Source organism: Triticum urartu, chromosome 4A (genome assembly GCF_056163025.1).
Source record: "Triticum urartu cultivar PI428250 chromosome 4A, HENAU_Tu73, whole genome shotgun sequence".
NCBI classification, from domain to species: Eukaryota; Viridiplantae; Streptophyta; class Magnoliopsida; order Poales; family Poaceae; genus Triticum; species Triticum urartu.
Window position 1 is genome coordinate 8,261,522 of NC_141876.1, and position 18,319 is coordinate 8,279,840.

At 47.2% G+C, this 18,319-nt stretch overlaps 1 long non-coding RNA gene across 1 annotated transcript; it reads right to left on the reverse strand.

Annotated features, from left to right (window-relative positions):
• Positions 1 to 13,670: 13,670 nt before the first annotated feature.
• LOC147974346 (uncharacterized) lies at positions 13,671 to 17,384 on the reverse strand. Its single transcript, XR_015600091.1, has 3 exons — positions 16,984 to 17,384; positions 15,564 to 15,634; positions 13,671 to 13,957 (listed from the first exon to the last, which is right to left on the reverse strand). It is a non-coding gene; the product is annotated as an uncharacterized LOC147974346 (long non-coding RNA).
• Positions 17,385 to 18,319: the final 935 nt, after the last annotated feature.

The window sequence follows — 18,319 nt, forward strand, 5'->3', positions numbered from 1 at the left end:
ATTCCATTAGCTTAGCACCCGATCGTTTGGTATGTTGCTATTGCTTTCTTCATGACTTATACATGTTCCTATAACTATGAGATTATGCAACTCTCGTTTATCGGAGGAACACTTTGGGTACTACCAAACGTCACAACATAACTTGGTGATTATAAAGGAGTACTACAGGTGTCTCCAAAGGTACATGTTGGGTTGGCGTATTTCGAGATTAGGATTTGTCACTCCGATTGTCGGAGAGGTATCTCTGGGCCCTCTCGGTAATGCACATCACATAAGCCTTGCAAGCATTACAACTAATATGTTAGTTGTGAGATGATGTATTACGGGACGAGTAAAGAGACTTGCCGGTAACGAGATTGAACTAGGTATTGGATACCGACGATCGAATCTCGGGCAAGTAACATATCGATGACAAAGGGAACAATGTATGTTGTTATGCGGTCTGACCGATAAAGATCTTCGTAGAATATGTAGGAGCCAATATGGGCATCCAGGTCCCGCTATTGGTTATTGACCGGAGACGTGTCCCGGTCATGTCTACATTGTTCTCGAACCCGTAGGGTCCGCACGCTTAAGGTTACGATGACAGATATATTATGAGTTTATGCATTTTGATGTACCGAAGGTTGTTCGGAGTCCCGGATGTGATCACGGACATGACGAAGAGTCTCGAAATGGTCGAGAAGTAAATATTGATATATTGGAAGCCTATGTTTGGATATCGGAAGTGTTCCGGGTGAAATCGGGATTTTACCGGAGTACCGGGAAGGTTACCGGAACCTCCCGGGAGCTAAATGGGCCATGATGGGCCTCAGTGGAAAAGAGAAGAGGCAGCCTTACATGGGCTGTGCGCCTCCCCCTTCCCCTAGTCCTATTAGGACTAGGAGAGGTGGCCGGCCCCCTCTCTCTCTTTTCCCCCTCCGCGAATCCTATTCCAACTAGGATTGGGGGGGGGAATCCTACTCCCAGAGGGAGTAGGACTCTCCTGGCGCACCCCTTGTGGCCGGCCAGCCTCCCCCCTTTGGTCCTTTATATACTGAGGTAGAGGCACCCTAGAACACACAAGTTGATCCACGTGATCTATTCCTTAGCCGTGTGCGGTGCCCCCAGCCACCATATTCCTCGATAATACTGTAGCGGAGTTTAGGCGAAGCCCTGCTGCTGTAGTGCATCAAGATCGTCACCACGCCGTCGTGCTGACGGAACTCTTCCCCGACACTTTGCTGGATCGGAGTCCGGGGTTCGTCATCGAGCTGAACGTGTGCTCGAACTCGGAGGTGCCGTAGTTTCGGTGCTTGATCGGTTGGATCGTGAAGACGTACGACTACTTCCTCTACGTTGCGTCAACGCTTCCGCAGTCGGTCTGCGTGGGTACGTAGAGAACACTCTCCCCTCTCGTTGCTATGCATCACATGATCTTGCGTGTGCGTAGGAATTTTTTGAAATTACTACGAAACCCAACAGTGGCATCCGAGCCTAGGTTATTTATGTTGATGTTATATGCACGAGTAGAGCACAAGTGAGTTGTGGGCGATATAAGTCATACTGCCTACTAGCATGTCATACTTTGGTTCGGCGGCATTGTTGGACGAGATGACCCGGACCAACATTACGCGTACGCTTACGCGAGACCGGTTCCCCCGACGTGCTTTGCACATAGGTGGCTTGCGGGCGACTGTCTCTCCAACTTTAGTTAAACCGAGTATGGCTACGCCCGGTCCTTGCGAAGGTTAAAACGGAGTCTTTTTGACAAACTATCGTTGTGGTTTTGATGCGTAGGTGAGATTGGTTCTTGCTTAAGCCCGTAGCAGCCATGTAAAACTTGCAACAACAAAGTAGAGGACGTCTAACTTGTTTTTGCAGGGCATGTTGTGATGTGATATGGTCAAGGCATGATGCTGAATTTTATTGTATGAGATGATCATGTTTTTTAACCGAGTTATCGGCAACTGGCAGGAGCCATATGGTTGTCGCTTTATTGTATGCAATGGAATCACGATGTAATGCTTTACTTTATTACTAAGCGGTAGTGATAGTCGTGGAAGCATAAGATTGGCGAGACGACAACGATGCTACGATGGAGATCAAGGTGTCGCGCCGGTGACGATGGTGATCATGACGGTGCTTCGGAGATGGAGATCACAGGCACAAGATGATGATGGCCATATCATATCACTTATATTGATTGCATGTGATGTTTATCTTTTATGCATCTTATCTTGCTTTGATTGACGGTAGCATTATAAGATGATCTCTCACTAAATTATCAAGAAGTGTTCTCCCTGAGTATGCACCGTGCCAAAGTTCGTCGTGCCCAGACACCACATGATGATCGGGTGTGATAAGCTCTACGTCCATCTACAACGGGTGCAAGCCAGTTTTTGCACACGCAAAATACTCAGGTTAAACTTGACGAGCCTAGCATATGCAGATATGGCCTCGGAACACGGAGACCGAAAGGTCGAGCGTGAATCATATAGTAGATATGATCAACATAACGATGTTCACCATTGAAAACTACTCCATCTCACGTGATGATCGGTTATGGTTTAGTTGATTTGGATCACGTGATCACTTAGAAGATTAGAGGGATGTCTATCTAAGTGGGAGTTCTTAAGTAATATGATTAATCGAACTTAAATTTATCATGAACTTAGTCCGTGATAGTATCTTGCTTGTTTATGTTGATTGTAGATAGATGGCTCGTGCTGTTGTTCCGTTAAATTTTAATGCGTTCCTTGAGAAAGCAAAGTTGAAAGATGATGGTAGCAATTATTCGGACTGGGTCCGTAACTTGAGGATTATCCTCATTGCTGCTCCGAAGAATTACGTCCTGGAAGCACCGCTGGGTGCCAGGCCTGCTGCTGGAGCAACACCAGATGTTATGAACGTCTGGCAGAGCAAAGCTGATGACTACTCGATAGTTCAGTGTGCCATGCTTTACGGCTTAGAATCGGGACTTCAACGACGTTTTGAACGTCATGGAGCATATGAGATGTTCCAGGAGTTGAAGTTAATATTTCAAGCAAATGCCGGGATTGAGAGATATGAAGTCTCCAATAAGTTCTATAGCTGCAAGATGGAGGAGAACAGTTCTGTCAGTGAGCATATACTCAAAATGTATGGGTATAATAATCACTTGATTCAATTGGGAGTTAATCTTCCAGATGATTGCGTCATTGACAGAATTCTCCAATCACTGCCACCAAGCTACAAGAGCTTCATGATGAACTATAATATGCAAGGGATGAACAAGACTATTCCCGAGCTCTTCGCAATGCTGAAAGCTGCGGAGGTAGAAATCAAGAAGGAGCATCAAGTGTTGATGGTTAACAAGACCACTAGTTTCAAGAAAAAGGGCAAAGGGAAGAAGAAGGGGAACTTCAAGAAGAACAGCAAGCAAGTTGCTGCTCAGGAGAAGAAACCCAAGTCTGGACCTAAGCCTGAAACTGAGTGCTTTTACTGCAAGCAGACTGGTCACTGGAAGCGGAACTGCCCCAAGTATTTGGCGGATAAGAAGGATGGCAAGGTGAACAAAGGTATATCTGATATACATGTTATTGATGTGTACCTTACTAGAGCTCGCAGTAGCACCTGGGTATTTGATACTGGTTCTGTTGCTAATATTTGCAACTCGAAACAGGGACTACGGAATAAGCGGGCACTGGCAAAAGACGAGGTGACGATGCGCGTGGGAAACGGTTCCAAAGTCGATGTAATCGCGGTCGGCACGCTACCTCTACATCTACCTTCGGGATTAATATTAGACCTAAATAATTGTTATTTGGTGCCAGCGTTGAGCATGAACATTATATCTGGATCTTGTTTAATGCGAGACGGTTATTCATTTAAATCAGAGAATAATGGTTGTTCTATTTATATGAGTAATATCTTTTATGGTCATGCACCCTTGGAGAGTGGTCTATTCTTGTTGAATCTCGATAGTAGTAACACACATATTCATAATGTTGAAGCCAAAAGATGCAGAGTTGATAGTGAGAGTGCAACTTATTTGTGGCACTGTTGTTTAGGTCATATCGGTGTAAAGCGCATGAAGAAACTCCATGCTGATGGACTTTTGGAACCACTTGATTATGAATCACTTGGTACTTGCGAACCGTGCCTCATGGGCAAGATGACTAAAACACTGTTCTCCGGTACTATGGAGAGAGCAATAGATTTGTTGGAAATCATACATACCGATGTATGTGGTCCGATGAATATTGAGGCTCGTGGCGGATGTCGTTATTTTCTCACCTTCACAGATGACTTAAGCAGATATGGGTATATCTACTTAATGAAACATAAATCTGAAACATTTGAAAAGTTCAAAGAATTTCAGAGTGAAGTTGAAAATCATCGTAACAAGAATATAAAATTTCTACGATCTGATTGTGGAGGAGAATATTTGAGTTATGAGTTTGGTGTACATTTGAAAAATTGTGGAATAGTTTCGCAACTCACGCCACCCGGAACACCACAGCGTAATGGTGTGTCCGAACGTCGTAATCGTACTTTACTAGATATGGTGCGATCTATGATGTCTCTTACTGATTTACCGCTATCGTTTTGGGGTTATGCTTTAGAGACGGACGCATTCACGTTAAATAGGGCACCATCAAAATCCGTTGAGACGACGCCTTATGAACTGTGGTTTGGCAAGAAACCAAAGTTGCCGTTTCTTAAAGTTTGGGGCTGCGATGCTTATGTGAAAAAGCTTCAACCTGATAAGCTCGAACCCAAATCGGAGAAATGTGTCTTCATAGGATACCCGTAGGAGACTGTTGGGTACACCTTCTATCACAAATCCTAAGGCAAGACATTCGTTGCTAAGAATGGATCCTTTCTAGAGAAGGAGTTTCTCTCGAAAGAAGTGAGTGGGAGGAAAGTAGAACTTGATGAGGTAACTATACCTGCTCCCTTACTGGAAAGTAGTACATCACAGAAAACTGTTTCAGTGACACCTACACCAGTTAGTGAGGAAGCTAATGATACTGATCATGAAACTTCAGATCAAGATACTACTGAACCTCGTAGATCAACCAGAGTAAGATCCGCGCCAGAGTGGTACGGTAATCCTGTTCTGGAAATCATGCTACTAGATCATGATGAACCTACGAACTATGAAGAAGCGATGGTGAGCCCAGATTCCGCAAAGTGGCTTGAAGCCATGAAATCTGAGATGGGATCCATGTATGAGAACAAAGTATGGACTTTGGTTGACTTGCCCGATGATCGGCAAGCGATTGAGAATAAATGGATCTTCAAGAAGAAGACTGACGCTGATGGTAATGTTACTGTCTACAAGGCTCGACTTGTCGCAAAAGGTTTTCGACAAGTTCAAGGGGTTGACTACGATGAGACCTTCTCACCCGTAGCGATGCTTAAGTCTGTCCGAATCATGTTAGCAATTGCCGCATTTTATGATTATGAAATTTGGCAGATGGATGTCAAAACTGCATTCCTAAATGGATTTCTGGAAGAAGAGTTGTATATGATGCAACCGGAAGGTTTTGTCGATCCAAAGGGAGCTAACAAAGTGTGCAAGCTCCAGCGATCCATTTATGGACTGGTGCAAGCCTCTTGGAGTTGGAATAAACGCTTTGATAGTGTGATCAAAGCATTTGGTTTTATACATACTTTCGGAGAAGCCTGTATTTACAAGAAAGTGAGTGGGAGCTCTGTAGCATTTCTGATATTATATGTGGATGACATATTGCTGATTGGAAATGATATAGAATTTCTGGATAGCATAAAGGGATACTTGAATAAGAGTTTTTCAATGAAAGACCTCGGTGAAGCTGCTTACATATTAGGCATTAAGATCTATAGAGATAGATCAAGACGCTTAATTGGACTTTCACAAAGCACATACCTTGACAAGATTTTGAAGAAGTTCAAAATGGATCAAGAAAAGAAAGGGTTCTTGCCTGTGTTACAAGGTGTGAAGTTGAGTCAGACTCAATGCCCGACCACTGCAGAAGATAGAGAGAAAATGAAAGATGTTCCCTATGCTTCAGCCATAGGCTCTACCATGTATGCAATGCTGTGTACCAGACCTGATGTGTGCCTTGCTATAAGTTTAGCAGGGAGGTACCAAAGTAATCCAGGAGTGGATCACTGGACAGCGGTCAAGAACATCCTAAAATACCTGAAAAGGACTAAGGATATGTTTCTCGTATATGGAGGTGACAAAGAGCTCACCGTAAAAGGTTACATTGATGCAAGCTTTGACACTGATCCGGACGATTTTAAATCGCAAACCGGATACGTGTTTACATTAAATGGTGGAGCTGTCAGTTGGTGCAGTTCTAAACAAAGCGTCATAGCGGGATCTACATGTGAAGCGGAGTACATAGCTGCTTCGGAAGCAGCAAATGAAGGAGTCTGGATGAAGGAGTTCATATCCGATCTAGGTGTCATACCTAGTGCATCGGGACCAATGAAAATCTTTTGTGACAATACTGGTGCAATTGCCTTGGCAAAGGAATCCAGATTTCACAAAAGGACCAAGCACACCAAGAGACGCTTCAATTCCATCCGAGATCTAGTCCAGGTGGGAGACATAGAGATTTGCAAGATACATACGGATCTGAATGTTGCAGACCCGTTCACTAAGCCTCTTCCACGAGCAAAACATGATCAGCACCAAAGCTCCATGGGTGTTAGAATCATTACAGTGTAATCTAGATTATTGACTCTAGTTCAAGTGGGAGACTGAAGGAAATATGCCCTAGAGGCAATAATAAAGTTATTATTTATTTCCATATATCATGATAAATGTTTATTATTCATGCTAGAATTGTATTAACCGGAAACATAATACATGTGTGAATACATAGACAAACAGAGTGTCACTAGTATGCCTCAACTTGACTAGCTCGTTAATCAAAGATGGTTACGTTTCCTAACCATGAACAAAGAGTTGTTATTTTATTAACGAGGTCACATCATTAGTTGAATGATCTGATTGACATGACCCATTCCATTAGCTTAGCACCCGATCGTTTGGTATGTTGCCATTGCTTTCTTCATGACTTATACATGTTCCTATAACTATGAGATTATGCAACTCCCGTTTACCGGAGGAACACTTTGGGTACTACCAAACGTCACAACGTAACTGGGTGATTATAAAGGAGTACTACAGGTGTCTCCAAAGGTACATGTTGGGTTGGCGTATTTCGAGATTAGGATTTGTCACTCCGATTGTCGGAGAGGTATCTCTGGGCCCTCTCGGTAATGCACATCACATAAGCCTTGCAAGCATTACAACTAATATGTTAGTTGTGAGATGATGTATTACGGAACGAGTAAAGAGACTTGCCGGTAACGAGATTGAACTAAGTATTGGATACCGACGATCGAATCTCGGGCAAGTAACATACCGATGACAAAGGGAACAATGTATGTTGTTATGCGGTCTAACAGATAAAGATCTTCGTAAAATATGTAGGAGCCAATATGGGCATCCAGGTCCCGCTATTGGTTATTGACCGGAGACGTGTCTCGGTCATGTCTACATTGTTCTCGAACCCGTAGGGTCCGCACGCTTAAGGTTACGATGACAGTTATATTATGAGTTTATGCATTTTGATGTACCGAAGGTTGTTCGGAGTCCCAGATGTGATCACGGACATGACGAAGAGTCTCGAAATGGTCGAGACGTAAAGATTGATATATTGGAAGCCTATGTTTGGATATCGAAAGTGTTCCGGGTGAAATCGGGATTTTACCGGAGTACCGGGAAGGTTACCGGAACCCCCCGGGAGCTAAATGGGTCATGATGGGCCTTAGTGGAAAAGAGAAGAGGCAGCCCTACATGGGCTGTGCGTCTCCCCCTTCCCCTAGTCCTATTAGGACTAGGAGAGGTGGCCGGCCCCCTCTCTCTCTTTTCCCCCTCCGCGAATCCTATTCCAACTAGGATTGGGGGGGGGGGGGGGGGAATCCTACTCCCAGAGGGAGTAGGACTCTCCTGGCGCACCCCTTGTGGCCGGCCAGCCTCCCCCCCCCTTTGGTCCTTTATATACTGAGGTAGAGGCACCCTAGAACACACAAGTTGATCCACGTGATCTATTCCTTAGCCGTGTGTGGTGCCCCCAGCCACCATATTCCTCGATAATACTGTAGCAGAGTTTAGGCGAAGCCCTGCTGCTGCAGTGCATCAAGATCGTCACCACGCCGTCGTGCTGACGGAACTCTTCCCCGACACTTTGCTGGATCGGAGTCTGGGGATCGTCATCGAGCTGAACGTGTGCTCGAACTCGGAGGTGTCGTAGTTTCAGTGCTTGATCGGTTGGATCGTGAAGACGTACGACTACTTCCTCTACGTTGCGTCAACGCTTCCGCAGTCGGTCTGCGTGGGTACGTAGACAACACTCTCCCCTCTCGTTGCTATGCATCACATGATCTTGCATGTGCGTAGGAAATTTTTTGAAATTACTACGAAACCCAACAGTAGTGTCAAAGTACTACAAAAACGGTTCCACACCGACCAATGCATTACAAGGAGATGGAGATTGAATGGTGATGATGTAGACGGATGTTGATGATGCCCATTCGATGCAGGGATGTGGCGGCAGAGTCCATGTATCAATCCCCCCCTCCGGAATCCTTCCGAAGGCTAGGGTTCTTCATTCTGGACGAGTTTCTGGTGGATACACGTCTCTGAATCATGATTTGATTGCATGGGGGTGAAGTAGTTGATCGAGCGGTGGCGGCACCGCGTGATACAACGAGCGGTATGAGTGCACACATTCGCATGTGTGTCATCATGCGCTCTGGACGCCTCTGCATGATTTCTCTCTTCTCCCAAATGCTTGATTCTTTTATGGCAGTATCCTACCACATTAATTGGCGTGATTGGACCACCATATCTTGACGTTCTTTCCTAAAACTTCGAAATGCTTCCGCAAGTGGCAACCTGGCAAGCTGCGTCCATGGGGAAACCCTTATTTACCGTTCGGTAACCAAAGTGGGGATGAACGGTAGTGGAGTATGTAATACAGGGCTGTTGCATGTATGCACATATCTGTACTTGGCTCTGCCAACTCATAGAAACATATAAAGTGGCATAGGAATCCGAATTTTGAATTATGCTTAGGCATATGTCACGTTAGATACATACTAGTGGTGAATCTGGACTCCCCGAGAACGCTTTAGTGCCCTTCATTCCAACAACTGTTACATACGTCTCGCGCTCTATATTTTACTATTGCACCTTATTACCGCGTTTACAACAACCTCACAATATTTCATACTTCTGTTTCCACTTTGCTTTCGATCGCAACTAATTTGTAGGCATCATATTATAAACCCATACAAGAGACAAAGTCCATTTTCTGTGCTCCCTGTGGGATCGATACTCTTACTTCAAGAATGTTGCAACAAAATCATGTGCACTTGCAAGACATCACTTGGCATAGACGTGTATAAGCCGAGTATCCGAAATTTAGCACTCGGCGTACACGGATACACTCGGCTACATGAGTTTCTCCTATAGTGATGCATGCCATTTTTGAAGTAAAATATGCATAGAACATACATAAGTACCTTAAGCTTAGAAATATGCTTCATCTTCTTTTGCACGTGACAAAGTTTGTATAAGAATTGTGTTCATGTAATTAAACACTCGGAGGATAACTTTTTGAAATCTACCAAAAAAGGATAAATATTGAAAAGGCAACTCAAATATAAACTATATTTCTTGTACTTCAGGGCCTAGTTGGAAGTCTTTCGGCTTCAATAAATCCTCAAATCTCGCGTCTATTTCCCGTTTCCGGCTTCTTCCATGGATTGCCATTGATGGAAAACGGTTTGGCTCGCGCACTCTAGCTAGCTTCTGGTACGCGCCAGCAGGCCAGCCTACCCTGGCAGGCAAAAGCCCAGCCGGTTCAACAGCTAAGATGGCCTTAGGGCATCTCCAATACTAGTCTTCAAATGAACATCACCAAATGTCCGAGCACATGTCCGGATGTGTCCCCGTCTGAATCTGGTTCACTGCTTTAGGTATTAGTACTATGGCTTTCAACCTAAATGGTTTCAATTTCAACCAATCTGTAGTTGATAGTCAAGGTCGCGTTATTAATACTTGGGCTGATATCATCAACTGTGCTAACCTTGGTATGGAAGTAATGCACGAATGAAATGCTCACAACTTCCCTCTAGACTTAGCTGCTGTTGAAGTTCCATCTATTAATGGATAAGGTTTTTCTACTAAGATATAAGAATTTTTTAAGACAGAAATACCCAATATCTTGCTAGAACAAGATATTGGGTATTTCTGTCTTTATTTTGAATCTTTTTTTCTTCTTAATCTTTCTACTCAGAATTCAGTTAACGACGAGATTTAGTATCCTTTCTTGCATTTTCATAACTCGTGAAATGCCGAGTAGGCACGAATTCCCCCAATTTGCGACCTACCATAGGATTTGTTATGTAAATATGTATATGTTTCTTTCCATTATGAATCGCAATTGTATGGCCAACCTTTGTGCGTAGAATGCTAGATGCCCGGGACCATGTTACTATTGTTTATTTCTCCTGCTTCAGATTGACCTTTTCTATCTTTGCCGATAAATGATGAGCTACAAAAAGATTTTTTTTTTCATCTCACAGCTGATTACTCCTTTTTTCCTTTTTAAAGAGTGGCATTCTATGTTCAATATCTCGATCGAAGTAGGGAGGTCAGAATAAATAGAATAATGATCATTGGAAAAAAGAAAAAAATCCTTTAGCTGAATAAGGGGCGGATGTGGCCAAGCGGATCAAGGCAGTGGATTGTGAATCCACCATGCGCGGGTTCAATTCCCGTCATTCGCCCATCGCATTATTGCAAATTCCAAAAATACAATTTTCCATACTCCTAGTGACGTATTTACTTACGGCGACGAAGAATAAAACTATCGCTATATTTTTTTCCTTTCCTAGTTCTTCTTCCAATCGCAGGATAACCCCAAGGGGTTGTGGTTTTTTCTACCAATGGGAGCTTTCCCTTCACCGCCCCCATGGCGGTGGTCGACAGGGTTCATAACTACCCCTCTTACTAGCTATGGGGCGTTTACCTAGCCAACACTTAGATCCGGCTCTACCCAAACTTATTTGGTACCCCAACATTACCCACTTGTCTGACTGTTGCTAAGCAGTTTTGGGATACTAAACGGACCTTCCCAGATGGTAATCTTAAATTGGCCGATTCACCCTCTTTTGCAATGAGTTTCGCTACAGCACCTGCTGCTCTAGCTAATTGCCCACCCCTTCCACGTGTGATTTCTATGTTATGCATGGTCGTGCCTAAAGGCACATCGGTTGAAGTAGATTCTTCATTTCTCTCAAAAAAAACATTCCCAAACTGTACAAGCTTCTTCCAAAGCATACGGCTTTCTAGATGTATATGACGATCTCTAGACAAATGGATCTTATATGAATCATATGATGAAGTACCACATGAGTGGATATATAGGAAAGGAATCCAAATATGCCGAATCGCTCATGTTATGATCTTCTACATCCTAGGTCTCTGCGTTCCGTCATCTGGCTTATGTTCTTCATGTAGCATTCCGATCGAATGACTCTATGAAATTACGTCGATACTTCCACATATTATGGGTAACGTAGGAGACATCCCTATTTTCCCCTGGGGGTCTTAATTACCACTGCTTAGCTTTCGATTTGCCTCTGACCATCAAATTAAATGTGAATAACCCGTCCTCCTCTCTTTGAAACAAGGGGTGCTTCCGGTTCTGTGCGTGCTTCAAACAATTTTGTCTTCTCCATATTACCATATCTCTAGAGCCAATAATTTTCTATGAGAAACTACTGAACTCAATCACTTGCTGCCGTTACTCAACAGTTTTCTGTTGAGGTCTATCCCGTAGAGGTAGTCAAATTGGATCAGTGATCGATTTCTAGGTTTCGTCGTAAACCTAATTGGTTACTTCCAATTACGTAAATCAATAGTTCAAACCGCACTCAAAGGTAGGGCATTTCCCATTGATATAGGAACTTTTGTACCAGAAACAATAGTATATCCAATTATAGCCCCTCTGGGATGTAAAATATATCTCTTCTCATCATCCCCATAGTGTATGAGACAAATGTATGCATTTTGATTAGGGTCGTATTCTATGGTTAGGATTCTACCAGATATGTCTTTTTGATTCCGTCGAAAATCTATTTTATCGTATAGGCGCTTATGACCTCCCCCTCTATGCCTTGCGGTAATGATTCCTATGGAATTACGACCTTTACCACAACGGTGTCGTCCACGGATCAAATTATTTCGTGGATTGGATTTCACTTGCCTGTCTACGGTTCCCTTGCGTGTGCTCGGGATAGATGTTTTGTATAAATGTTTCGCCGTATTATAAGTATTCTCCTTTAGTTTTTTTCTCTATCTAGAAGTGGAATATAATAACCCGGATAAAGGGTAATGATCATACGTCCGTAATGCATTGTATGGCCCAGAATAGGTCCTATTCTTCTACCTTTTTCAGGTAGTCGATGGCTATTCATAGCTACCACCTTAACACCAAAGAAGAGTTCGACCCAATGCTTTATTTCTGTCTTAGTGAATCCCGATTCGACATTAAAAGTATATTGATTCTTTCCCAATAAACGAAGACCTTTTTCTGTAAATACTGCGGATTTGATTCCATCCATAAATCGACTTTCCCTCATATGCTCTGAGTTCCTCGTATTTGATTCCAATTGGTATGGTATATTCATACCATAACGAATTGGTATGGTATATTCATACCATACCATAACGAATTGGTATGGTATATTCGAGTTCCAGCCGGAGGAGCTGACCTCGCCGTCGGCGGCAGCCGGCGCGAACGATCCGAAGCTTCCAATGCCTTCCCCTTTGGCATTGCCGTCATGCTGCTCCGGCACCTTGTCGTCCGAGGCCTCGAGCTCCCCAAAGAGCCAGGCCCAGCGTGTGTCATTCATAAAGACCTGGCGGCACTCGCGGCTTTATTATTTTCCTTCTCATACTTGTACTGGAATTTGTTTGTATGGTTATTTTAGCTTTCTCTATAAAACAAAGTGAAAGTCCATTCTCTCATAATTTATTTTCTTATTTGTAGAAGTGTAAAGTCGATACTGGCCTTACATGATCATTCCTAGCATCTTAGAGCATCTCCACTCGCCCCCCCCCCACCAACATGCCCAGGGCTCTTTTTTTAGCGCCGGCACCGAAAAATCGGCCCAGTCGCGCCCTTAGGACCTTGTTTATCGCCGGTTTGGGCCGAAATAACAGCCGGCGAACCCGAGCCCTCGGGGGCCGCCTGGGGGCCCCCGCCGAAGCAAAAAAGGCGCGTGGGTTCGCTCTATCGACGAGAGACGAAACTTTATCCCGCCGATCCCCCGCTTTTCCCCTCCATTTCCCTCCACCCCCCTACTGCCCCTCTTCTCTCGCCATTCTCCTCCCAATCCCCGCCATCCAGCCGCCATCCCGCCATGCCGGCGAAGAAGTATACGCCCCTCGCACCACTGCCATTGCCGATGCTACCTAGCCAAAGCAAAGGAAGCCGAGGGCCCCGCCGGCAAAACCACCTAGCATGTGTGTGACACCCTCGATCCAATCGTGCACTAATCATACACGCAAATGTGTACGGTCAAGATCAAGGACTCACGGGAAGATATCACAACACAACTCTAGACACAAATGAAAATAAAAAAGCTTTATATTACAAGCCAGGGGCCTCGAGGGCTCGAATACATAAGCTCGAATACACAAGAGTCAGCGGAAGCAACAATATCTGAGTACAGACATAAGTTAGACAAGATTGCCTTAAGAAGGCTAGCACAAAAGCAACAACGATCGAAAAGGCAAGGCCTCCTGCCTGGGAGCCTCCTAACTACTCCAAGTCGTCAGCGGTCTTCACGTAGTAGTAGGCATCCTTCGGGTAGTAGTAGTCATCAGTGGCGTCGTCTGGCTCCTCGGATCCATCATCTGGTCGCAACAATCGGGTATGGGGGAAAAAGTAGCAAAGCAACCGTGAGTACTCATGCAAAGTACTCGCAAGACTTACATCAGATCTAAACTAAGTATGCATCTATATCAAAGGAAAGGGTTGTATATGTGGACTGGACTGCAGAAATGCCAGAATAGGGAGAAGGCTTAGTCCTATCGAAGACAAGCATCTTCTGGAAACCACCATCTTGCAGCAATAGGAGGGAGTAGAGTAGCATAAAGTAAAGTAGTAGTAGTGTTATCAACCTCGGCCAGAGATCCTTTCTTGACTCCCTGCGAGAAAGTAATCCCAGAGCCATACTATCCAGTTATCATCACAATCCAATTCTCATCAGCATCCAGTTCTCATCACAAGTATCCAGTTCTAGTTGTATCTGTTACCGTAGGACAGGCTATCGATAGATGTTTTCTTCCCTGCAAGGGTGCACCAACTTACCCACCACGCTCGATTAACTCCGGCCGGACACACTTTCCTGGGTCATGCCCGGCCTCGGCCAAACAATACGCCGCAACCTGACCTAGGCTTAATAGAGAGGTCAGCACGCCGGACTAAACCTATGCCCCCAGGGGTCATGGGCCATCTCCCCGGGAACTCCTGCACGTTGCGTACGCGGCCGGTGAGCAGACCTAGCTACCTCCTTCAACAAGGTAGGTGCTTTACAGTCCAACCCGGCGCGCGCCGCTCAGTCGCTGACATCTATTAAGCTTCGGCTGATGTATACGACGCAGAACGCCCATACTATGCCCACGTGATGGTTAGTGCTATCAGGCCAGAGGCCCCTCGGATCAAATATCCAAATCGTAGTGGATTAGGAACGCGCGGTAACAAGCAGAGACTCACGAAAGATGTGACCCCGTTGCCCCGTCTCGAGGACTTGCGGAAAGGGCTAAGAATGCCCGGCCACGCCTCGTAAGTATCTCGCGGGCACCTTCCAAGTCAACCTGACTCCACATCACTCGCTATTAAGCTCGCGCGGGTACCCCTCGGGGTCGACCCGTCTTTAGTAACATGGTTCAGTATAAAGTCATAGTAACCATAGTAATCGTGTGTCCAAACATCAAGGGGAAAACCCGAGGAATCACCCCCGGTGAATTCCACTCGATGTAATCATCAAGGTGAACGTAAGAGGGACCACCATCGAGGTTCACACTTGAGGGGTTGCACGACAGAGTCGTATCGGAAGTGGTTAAGGAGGAAATCACCCTCGATGACCACGACCGGATAGCTATACTACAGAGATCTCATCAGGAGTGATGTATGAGGTTCACCCTCGGCACTCGATAGTAACTCTGTAGTGTCGTACAACTAGGGGGGTGATGTGCGGTGTCGGGGTCTGGACGTCGATCACGTTGATCGAGTCATCAAACATAAAGCGAGGCAACTGGTACAAGGTGGGGGTCACTGATGGATCTCTAAGCAACCTATACTAAGCAGTTTAGGATAAGCAGGTAAGGTATAAAAGCAGGTAACAACAACAGGCTATGCATCACAGTAGGATCATACAGAAAGCAGTAGCAGTTCTAATGCAAGCATGAGAAGGAAAGAAATGGGCGCTATCGGAATGCTCAAGGGGGGTTTGCTTGCCTGGTTGCTCTGGCAAGGAGGGGGGTCGTCGTCGACGTAGTCGATCACAAGGGCAGCATCGGTCTCGAGGTCTACCGAAGAGAAGAGGGGGAAGAAACAGTAAATATAAAGCAAACATAGCACCACAAAGCATAACATGGCAATAAGATGTGCCGGGTGTGACCTAACGCGGTAGGAGGGGATACCGGCGAAGGGGGGAAACATCCGGGAAAGTATCCCCGGTATTTCGCGTTTTCGGACTGATGAATCGGAGGGGGAAACTTGCGTGTTCGCTATGCTAGGGATGCGTGGCGGACGAACGGGCTGCCTATTCGGATTTGTCTCGTCGTTCTGAGCAACTTTCATGTACAAAACTTTTTCATCCGAGTTACGGATTATTTTCTACGATTTTTCAAAGATTTAAACAATATTCTGAATTTGTTATTAAATGGAAATTAAATAGCTAAAACGCTATGTGCACCCGGATCCGTGTACGCAGGGGTGTACCAGAAGGTGACAAGCGGGCCAGGGGGACCCTAGTTGACCAGTCAACGTTGACCGGTCAACAGGGTGTGGGGCCCACTGTCATTGAAACTACAGCAAACCTAACAGTTTAATTAGACTAGTCATGTAATTAAGCTAATTAAACATAGTTAATTAGGTTAATTAACTTATTAATTAATAATTATTTTTAACTCTTTTTAAAAAAACAGGGGCGTGGGGCCCCCTGGTTAGTGGGCCGGGGGGCTTAGTGGATTCAGTGGGGTTAGTGGGGGGGTTAACCCCTGATTAACCGAATAGGGGCCGACCCAGGCAGAGGCTAGCGGCCTCGCCGGCTGGGCTTGCGCGGGCACAAGGCGCCGGCAGCCACGGCGCGGCCGGCCGGACTAGCGGGACGGCCGGCGGCTGGAGGTGCGGGGCGGCGACGGCTGGAGGCGGTGGCTGCGGTGGAGCGGGAGTGCGCGCTGGGCGGCGTTCGAGCAGCAGCAGCGTATGGCGCGGCGGGGGTGGGTGCGGGCACGGCCGGGTGGTGCGAGCACGGCCTGGCGCGGGCAGCAGCAGCATGCAGTAGCGCGCAGAGGAGGCGGCGGACACGGGCGGCAGCAGGCGGGGCCGCGTCCAAGGAGGCGGGGACGGGCACGGCCAGGCGAAGTGGGTACGGCGGTGGCGGGCGCGGGGCTGCAGGAGCAGGCGTGGCGCACGGCGACGGCAACAACGTGAGTGGCAGATGCGGGGCGGCTACAGAGGGCGTAGGGAGGGGGCGACCGTGACAGGGTGTGCGGGCGCGCGGTGCGTGCGTCCGGAGCACGGACAGTCAGGGCGAGGTGCGGGCGCATCGGGAGCGCGGCAACGAGCGGACGAGCGGCGCTACGGTGAGGGGGACGGGGGGGGGGGGGGGGGGGGGGGGGGGGGGGGAAGGGGAAACGAAAGAGAAGCTCACATCGAGCCTGCAGAGTTGCTTAGTGGGCTTGGGGAAGGCTCGGAGGCGACGGATCGAGCGGAGAGGTGGCGACGGTTCGAGGGCGTCCGGCGCCGCGCTGCTTGACGGGGAAGAAGACTCGATCCCGACGATTGACGGTGCCCCGGCTCGAACTGGTGGCTGTAGTCGAAGTAGACGAGTCTGGCGCGTCTCCTGGCAAGGTTTCAGCGCGCGAGGAGCTCGGTGGCCATTGTAATGGTGACAGTAGCGAGCGGCTACGCGATTCGAAGAAGAGAACGAGCGAGGGGAGGAGAAAGTGGGCGCTATGGTTTGCCTATTCGTTTGGGGATGGTCTTATGCTCCTCCCGGTGTCCCTGTAGTGCCAGACATCGAGCATCGGCGGACCGGGCGCCCTGGATTTCTGCCACGCCAAGCCTCTGTACAGGGAGGAAGGAGATGGCTTGTTGATGGATTTGAATCAAAGTGATATTAGTAACAGTAACAATGATGACAAGGCATCATTAGAAGGGGATTACTGTAGCTGAACTATCAGGGTGTTACAATGTCGAACACCGACTGGAAGGCGGAGGTTCAGCACCGGGAGGCTGTCACCACTCACCGGCGGAACAGGCTCAACACCAAGAGGGCCCGGGATAGGGCGGCGGCGGCGGAGCAGGCAGAGGCGTCTCGTGCGGGGATGATGAATCCACCTGGCGGCCACAGCCCGGAAGCTGTGTGGAGCCAACAGAGCGTCAGGTCCCCGGCCATCTTCTCACCATCGCCGCAGCCCTGGGGGTGCTCACCCTCGCCCGGCTATGTCGACGGCGACGCGAACGGCGTATTCAACCCCAACATCACCTTTCTGCATGGCCAGCGCGCCTTACCCTCCGGTCTGAACCACGACCAGCGCATGCCCTCGCCCACGTCCAGTACCCCCCATACACCTACTCGCTGCTGGCTTATGCCGGCTCTGCGCCATGGCGCCCTGCACTTCTCACAGGCCTCCTCGTCGTATTTTGGCAACCCCGACGCGATGGAAGCTGACATGGACGTCATCATCACGAGCGGCTCGGCCTCCGTCGCCTCCCCTGGGTTCCACGCGCAAGACGATACAATGGACCCTGCTGGCGCCATGGACGACAAGCTCGACTACAGCGAGGAGGAGGAGAAGGAGAAGGAGGAGGAGGAGCTGGCACCTGCGTCGACGAGGAAAGGGAAAAAGAAGAAGCGGGGAGCCAGGACCGGCGAGACGCACGTCAAGTGGACGTCCAAAGAAGACGAGTGCCTCGCCAAAGCATGAAAGACCGTTTGCCTCGACCCGATCACCGCCACGAACGAGAACGCCGACACGTACTGG